The sequence below is a fragment of the Rhagoletis pomonella genome, unplaced genomic scaffold (assembly GCF_013731165.1).
Source record: "Rhagoletis pomonella isolate Grant_MI unplaced genomic scaffold, Rhpom_1.0 Rhpom_scaffold_00001, whole genome shotgun sequence".
NCBI classification, from domain to species: Eukaryota; Metazoa; Arthropoda; class Insecta; order Diptera; family Tephritidae; genus Rhagoletis; species Rhagoletis pomonella.
Window position 1 is genome coordinate 40491722 of NW_023458555.1, and position 8679 is coordinate 40500400.

Here is an 8679-nt window from a genome sequence, read left to right on the forward strand (position 1 = left end):
ATACATACATACAGTGAATCAAACAAATGACCACGTGTTGTTTTTTTTAAATATTCGTAATGTTTTTCGAGCAATTTTTTTTTTTTTTTTTTTTATAAAAATACCAAACCAATGCTATATAAATTACAGTTTTAACTTTATATAAAATTTAGGAAAATTCAACAAATTTTCATGAATTAATCTGAATCTTTAGAACATCTTTGAGTATGCAGTTTTATAGCCCATACAATTTTAGTCTAATGAAGTGTAAGTTTCAACCGGCTTAAGAATCGCATTGAATTTTGAGAAATTTTTTTTGAGACTGCTTTCGCGGTTTTTTTTTTGTACTTATACATAAAACAAGTTCAATTTACATTACGAATATAAAAAAATCAACACGCGGTCTTTTGTTTGAGCCACTGTATAGAGTTATGTATGTATTGCCTACTTTCCGACTACGAACTAATAAACTTTGGGCTACTAATAGTCCACTTCATACCAGAGGAGATCAAAAAGTTCGCCTAAATTTCCGACCCATCATAATATGGAGCTCTAGACTGGATAAAAACAGCAATCAGAAAACAATCAGAAGGTTTCGGAGATTCGTATGCCTCGGTACATCAAGTGCTGTCTGCTGTGCATTTTGAGAAGTTTAGAATACATATGATCATTAACTTAAAGACGCCACAAATTTTCAAACTAGTGCAGTCGTTAAATGGGGCCGTTGAATTAAATGAGTTAAATTTGTGGCTGGCACAATGAGCGCAAAGCCGGCTTAGATGCCAACCGACGGAAAAGAATGGCATTGTTAACCGCACCTGTGGCTCCTGGTGGATAACAGATGGATGGTGGGATGGAAACAGTTGTTGGTTTTGGTCTCTATTCAGAGCACCTCCAGATCATGCAACCATATTGACTGACCCAACGAAGATGTATACAGACAAGTTGTAACAACAGATGCTGCCCAGATCAGGGAAGGGAAAAATCAAGATAAGGTAACTAAAGCACTTGGGGTCTCGCTTTTTGACTAGCTGGGAAGTGAAACAATTGGTTGGATTAGGTTAGGTTAAGGTTCTTTGTCCTTTGTGATACCACTACGAACGGTAACTGTCAGGTTAAAGCGAAAATCTCTGAATGCCAAGCGCAAAGTTTCGCAGGTGGCACATATTAATTCCCCGTAGAGCACCTCCGCGCCAGTTAGAAAGTACGATCTGAGGTGACTAAACCGTCTAGCAATAGATGGGCAGATGATTTCACCTCGTCGTACTGCATGCAGCTTCGACAGAGAGGGTCTGGTGCGATATATAGTCTCACTGCGTAGATACTAATCGGATAGTGGTCTGCCAATATACTCACCTGAATTGAGAGATGTGGCTGCGTCAGCCCAGAACAACCTTGTAGTGGAACATGCCCTAGTTTCCCAACCGCGTTTGGCGAGTTGACTTTCCAAAAGAATTCCACAAGTGGTTAGCGAAACTCCTCCCACGCTCTCCTTGGTGTATTATATTGTTTGGAGGGTGCCACTTGTCGTCAGCTCATTAACCACACAGTTTCCTCGTATATCACTATAGCGTGGCACCTAAACAAGTCTGATAAGGTAATATTTCGACGAGACCGAGAGAGACTTTGGGCACTCCCCTACTATCTTCGAGTGTTCCATAGGCGAGCTCAGGGCTCATACTGCCACCTGTCTGTGTAGGCAATAATAATTAATCTACCTCACCCTCTTAAATGGTAGAAACCTCTACTTGGAAAACACTACAGCGATTGGACCTCCTCAGCTTCACGCGGGATAGTGAAAAGCTCAGAGGACACTATGGAATAACACCGATCAAAGGGAAGACTTCAAACCCGCCTTGTATACCAAATCAAATATCTTATGTCTCATATGTGAAAATGCCGCACATAATACATAGCAGCTCCATTTCCACATAGCCACTCAGTAGCACCACTGTTCTAGTCAAGCCTAGGCGAGTCTACGACAACGGTAGCACTTACAAAAGTAAAAAGAACAAGCGCTAAACATTTTTTTTTATTCCAACTTCCAAAATTATAACCTCCAAATAATGCATACATTAATGTAAGTCCTTATAATTATTTTAAATCTATGCTAATTAGCTTCCGTAAGCCATAATTAAACGATTGACTTTATGTAAGTTACTAACAATTCACTGTAGCGTGAATTATTAATAGGGCAATAAAATTCAATGCTATGCAAGTATGAACAATATTATAAAGTTGTTGTTGTTGCTTTTGTTGCCGCTTCTGCAGATGCCTCATACTAGTTGGCTGAACTAAAATTTCTTAATTTTGTAAGCCATACCAGCTCACTGGGGGACAAAAAACATATGCACACACACACACACACACATACATACAAACAAACGCCTCTTCCAGCCAGCATTTCTTCATTCAAATGAGGTAGCTCGATGGCCAAAAAGCAACCACCAACAAGAAGACTACAGCCTACAACAACCAACAAGTTGACTTTACATAGCTGAGCCACCCGCACGAGTTGTGATTATTGTTGTTGTTGCTGCTACTACATACACGTAGTAGCGAGCTTAGTTGGGCGACATAACGGTGGAGACACGACCTCGCCACAGGACATAGCTGCGCTATTTAAGATTTTTATCATTTTAACTACATATTTTACTATATACAAATTTTTAACGCGGCGAAGCTTGGTGGTACATAGTTGTTGTTATTGTTAAAATAATTTTTACATAAAGTTTTTCTGCAGTTGTTGTTGCTGTTTTTTTTTTTTTTTTTGAGTTGATGATTTTCATGGTTGGCTATTGCTGTTGGCAGCTGAAACTTTTTAGGCAAAAGTTGCCCTTCAGTGGGGAATCTCTAACGCACACATGCCTACATACATACATACATTTTAAATAGATGACTAAATACACTCTTGCTTCTGCATTGTTGTTTTAATAAAGCGGTAGCAGCAATTCTTTTTGCTTACCCTCCGCTGTCGTTGTCGCTCAAGTTGCTCGATGCGTTTTTTATGCAAATTAATTGCGGCAGGTTGATTTTTTCACCCACCAGCTTTAGTTTTTGTGGCTGGTAGTGTTGTGCTACCGTGGTTGTTTCTTCACTCTTCTTTGCCTACCATCGTTTTTATTTTTTTTTTTTTTGTAATCAATGTTTTTTTTTTTACTTTACCCTTTTGGTGCCTATTAGCGCTGCTAAATTTGTTGTAGTTTGTTACGCTGATTAATATCTAAACGCTTGTTGCGATAGGCTTAAAGCGTTTGCCTATTTGTTTTCCATTTATTTAATTCACAGCGATTTCAGTCGGCAGACTTGTGGTTAGGTTGTTGGAATGAAATTGTTGTCGCAGGTGCAATTTTTAACTCTTTTAGGGCTGTTAGGTATTTTAAAGAATATTAGTTTACTCGCCGTGCCTAGTTTTTTTTTTAGGGAAGTTAGGGCAAGTATCGATCTAATAAATGGGTAAAGTAGAAGAGTTAGAGTCTAAATGCAGGAATGGCGTCGTTATTGGCCCATACGTAAGTTCGCGGCACTGCGTACTGGAGGAGCTCGGAGACGAACTCGATATGATACTGAATTCACAATAATCAATGATATGTAATAGGTAAACGCTCTCGGTTATCACTGTCACCAGCAGGAAGTCATTGACCTCTCTAAGGCGTCATCTGCTACAACATTTCGTATCTCAGACTGGAGGGCCTTAAGTGATCACTCTTGTTAGATTCCTAATTGCTTCATGTGCATGCTTTCATGCTATCATCGCTACCTAGCAGCGAATGGAATGCACTCCGCATCGATGCCTCACTAATGACAAGTAATGACATTTGATTCCGCTCTGGACTCTTTTTCGATTGAAGTATGCGTGACACATTGGCGGTAAGGTGTATGGGCGTCTGATGCATTACTTTTCATCAACGCAGAAATGTCAATCTTTCTGCATTACCTTTGTCATTGTCGATATTTCTGCATTACCTTTGCATTACATTTGTCGAAGGTTTCAGTTCTGCTTGCTGAGATGCTCCAGAGAGTTCACGCACGCTAAGATTCCCTGGTGTGAAATGTAAACCACATTCTACAAGTCCAAATTCTGAAAGGCGGAGAGAGTAACATGGAGACTCTTCCCAATCAAATATTTATAATAGGATCTGATCTTATCAAGCATGGTTGAAAGAACACATTCGATTCCTGGTGATTTATAGCGTAAAAACTAGGTTATCGATAGTATTGCTTTCCGCTTGGGCTCGCCCTCTCTTTTGGAGAATTCAACTGTATCTTTTATGTGTCTATAGTTTGGAAAAATCACTTCTTCACTCACAGACGTTTCTGTTTGAGGACCTTTACGCGTATCGGATTTCCCTCTTATTTACATACCGTGCGAAGATCTTTATTTTCATCCCAGCATACGTCTGTCTCGGCTGTTTTGCAAGCTTGAAAGCTAATTAAATAACTTCTCTTCTAAGGATCCCTAGTTCCTTATTCCAACATGATTTTCTTGATTTGGATTTACGGTTGATGAGGGAAAAGAGTATATAAAAGACTGCTCCCAGAATACTTCTTAAGTATGTAGTTATTTGCAGCTTCTCGGTAGCTTACGTTATTGATCGTCTAGAAGCTAACTAGAGAAAAACTAACATAAGTATGTATCTGTGGCCAACACAGTTTCGAGGTTATTGTAGAATTTAGCGTCTAGAACATTTTGATGCGAGCAATCCACATGGTATGATGTGTATTCGCGTACGCGCCTACCCCTATCCATATAAATTTGAGTTCTCCTTTTTACATCAACTCTTTCGTAGGCGTGTCTCTGTTGTTTACCATATCGTAAGAAGCTAACAGCAGATGCCACGTTTGTAGCAACCCAGTTTCTGGATCGATAATACTGTAATTGCACATCAAGTTGGAAAGAACATAAGGGGTTTTTACCATTACTGCAGTCATTATCCTGCAGCCTTGATTCGCAAAATACTTAGTAAGGTTTAGAAAACTTATCCCAGAGACCATGCGCTCAAATGGGAGCCATTGTTTCTGGACTAGGACCATGTCGTAAGCTCCATCCTGTATAGTAAGAGCAAGCCCCTGTGAAGCGGGTTTATTGTCCCTGAAAGTTTATTGACTGAAGGCAGCTCATTGACCTGAAGGACATTCGACATGTTTTACCTCAACCATCCACCCGTCGTTTGCCTCATTGCCAAAAGAACAAACATTGAACTGGACTGTGCTGAACGCTAGGTTTTAGAAATCTTCTAGGCCCTGGAGTTTTTCAACCGCTACTGCGTTGTTGTTGTTGTAGCAGCATACAAGTTCCCCAAAATGTTTTTGGGGAGTGTTGCTGGCGTGACAGTCCTTGGCCAAATATAAATCTGGGTCGTTCCGGTTACGTAGACCCGACTGTCGTGGGAACGCTGCTGCGTCTAAGCTGTTGGTATATATTTCGTTATGACACCTTTCAGTTTTACGTTGGTATGCTCGTATTTTGAAGCTGAAACAAAGAAAATTCCTCTTCCGACTTCACCACGCAAGGTAGGTCATAGTCACTTTTACCCATATGAGTGTATCCTCGTCGTTACGTTTGTTGAATTTGACACCTCTAAAGCTTGCTGATGTCTGTCCATAGGGTTATGTTCAGCAGTACAACTGCAATGCGTTCTCTAGCTACTTCGCTGGCAATGTCTGCCTTTGATGCGGAGGTGATGTCATTCGTGTGCCAGTGTTGATGCGCTGGCTAGAGGATAGTGGGGTTTTGTACTTCCTGTTAGTTAATTCTTGACTGCAAGATGTTTTCTCTATGTGGACCGCTGCCTCTTAAACTTTCTCCTGGCTTTAGAAATTGGTTCCTCGATAAGTTAACAGACTTCTCATCTTTCACAGCCTATTTAATTATGCCAAAGGTTTTACGATTCTTATCTTCGGGACTGTGCTCCAGGAGAGTCCCTGTATTTAATTCTAAGTTGGGTCTATTACCGTACCTAACAGCTGAATGACTCTACGGGCAGCCATGTACAGTCCTTCCTTCGTTTCTTCGTTCTTGTTTATTTTTAACGGGCGAGGTAAACAGCCCTTTTTTCTCCAACGTTGCTACTCTCTCAGCCAAACTCTCTACGTATAAGTCCAATTCCTATGCTCCGTGATGCTTGTCTTCTACCTCCAACTTCTCTTCTTATTTATTGGATGTATTTATCTTGTGGCACAGTGGCAAAAAAAGAAAATTTTAGCGCGTATTGTCGCAGTACGCATTACTTTACGAGGTGGCCTGGCGCTGAAAAAGGCGCCATTGTAGGACAATCGTCGGGGTATGTGCCAGCGAGGCAGATCTGAAAAGCATAACTCTCTTTAATCTTTGCTGACGCAACGTAAAGTTAGGGCTTTCAAGTGCCATTTCTGATGAAGTAAGGTTTTAATTTGTATATAAATTTGTGGATCCTTTTTAGAGTGCCGATTTAATTAAAGTTTGACAGTTAATCTTTTGTTTTCGGTACAAAAGTTGAAACTTAACTTAAGATTTTATTTTACACTGCAAAAACGGTGATTAGGTTCATTTTAGAGGCCTAAATAGGAAACAGTCAGGTTAAGATAGTTGGTTTTTCATTAATATAACTAGGTCAAGGTAGGGATCAAATAATAAAGTACAATGCCGAAATATTAGATTCGTTCCTCAACTTTTCTGACCGTATAAAACTGTCAAAAATCAAAATTGCTCTCAAAGAAAGAGAGAAAAACCAAAAAGTACGGGAACGCTTTTTAGGTAAAAACTGGTAAAACTGTCAAATACATCGTGGTCGCCAGTTTTTGTTTACATAGCCGTTTTGTTATCATTTGCCGATTTGCTAAATTACTTATATACAAATGCGCAAGCAAATTAACAAAAATACTCTCAAACCTTTATTTATTTATTCGAGATATTTAAGAAGTTGAAAATGCAGATGAACTTTTTCTTTCTTATTCAATTTTCAAATCGTTTGGATGGTTTAGCACTTTACCAGATTTTACCAGCAAAAATTCTTCGGGTAAAATCTTGCAACTTCTGACAAAGAGAGGATGGATTTTACTCTCCCATCTTTCCCCTACTTTACCAGAGAACAGAGTACGAGAACGCTTTCTGGTAAATTCCTGAAAATTCTTGCAACTTCTTGCGAGTTAGGGAATGCAACTATTAACTTCAATTAAATGCAAGATATTAATCGATTAATCGGTTTTTTTCGATTATCTTTTAATATTATTAAAATGAATACCTTGTTTTCATACTTTTTATTGATTATAATCCTATAAGAAAAAACTCACTTACAAAGTATGATATACAAAAAATTTGTTTAAAAAGTAATTTTGACAGATTTTTGGTTGTCAATTTACTACGGATTTCTGAAGCGTTCTGCGGGTATTAATGTACCAATCAAGTGCGAATATTTGCTGGAAAGAAAGTAAAGTTTTGGATAAACAGCCTTCATTTCTTCCCTTGCTTGAACAGAGTTTCATTTCAAGTCTAAAACTTGGCAATTCAAATACAAACTTTTCTCGTTTTGAGGAAATGTATCACCGTTCCGCCTTCGCCTTTTATTATAAACTGATTCATGAAGGGCCCATTATTTAAAATTATTTTCCAAAGATCTCTTTGATGTCTCGCTTCCGCTTTCACTTTTGTCTTCATTTGCCATTTCATTTCCCAAAAACCGCATTGTTGAAGCAAGAGCTGTAGGACCTGCAAAATGTAGGTTTTTAAATCGTAGGTCGAGTATAGTTGACGCCACTTCTGAAATTCGAGTGTTCAATTGTCCCAAAGCGCCGATCAAACTGCTTTAGCAAAGCTTACGGGAGCCATTTTGAACACGCGTTTAATATTTCGAATTCAGGTGTAAAGATGATGTGAATTCAGTAAGTAGCAGGGTTGTTTTACTCTCTGAAAAAAATTACTCGATTAACGCTATTCATATGACTAATTTTGCCATCCCATGACCAAGGAGCTTAGAAAATACCTCTTTCTAATTTTGTATTTGACAGCTAAAATTGTATTACCAAAATTAGCTTTTTGATTTGGCGAACATCTGCCTGACCTTAGTTGACAAGACAAATTGTTATGCGCTCTAATGTACATTTGACAAACGGCCAGCGCGAAAAAGAAATTTATGTTACGCGCTAAAAAACGGATACCTTAGACACACATCTGCTCGTCCAGATCAACGACAGCACGGTCCCCAAAATGTCATGCGCCATTAAAGCACTCCAGTCCACACCATACATCCGAACTATGAGCTGTACGTCATTCATTATGCTGCCAGCGCGTTAAGAAGACGCGGTGACGGCCAAGAAATGTTGATGATAAATTGAATTAAAACGCACCGCAGTTGTCCTGCGTAAGTGCGGCGTGGAAAAAAAAATTTAAGAAATGAGGAGCAGCAGAGTAGAAGACGTAAAATAAAGTGGGAAAGCATGTCAAGGAAATATCCTTGAAAAATACGATACCTTTATGAAGAAGCACATTCATCATTACGCCGGGGTAATCGAAAAGAATAGACGTCGATGAAGAGCTGAAGAACTTAAAAAACCCACAACGTATGCTTCTGCCTATGTCCTAAAAATAGGGTGGATACCGCGCTTAATATAGTAGGTGTAGACGTGTAATTCTTTCTACTCCACTGGAGTTGAGAGGATAGAAAAATAGGCAAAGGATAAAAATAGATAAAAGCAGGCGTTGCTGGAATGATTCGAAGCAGC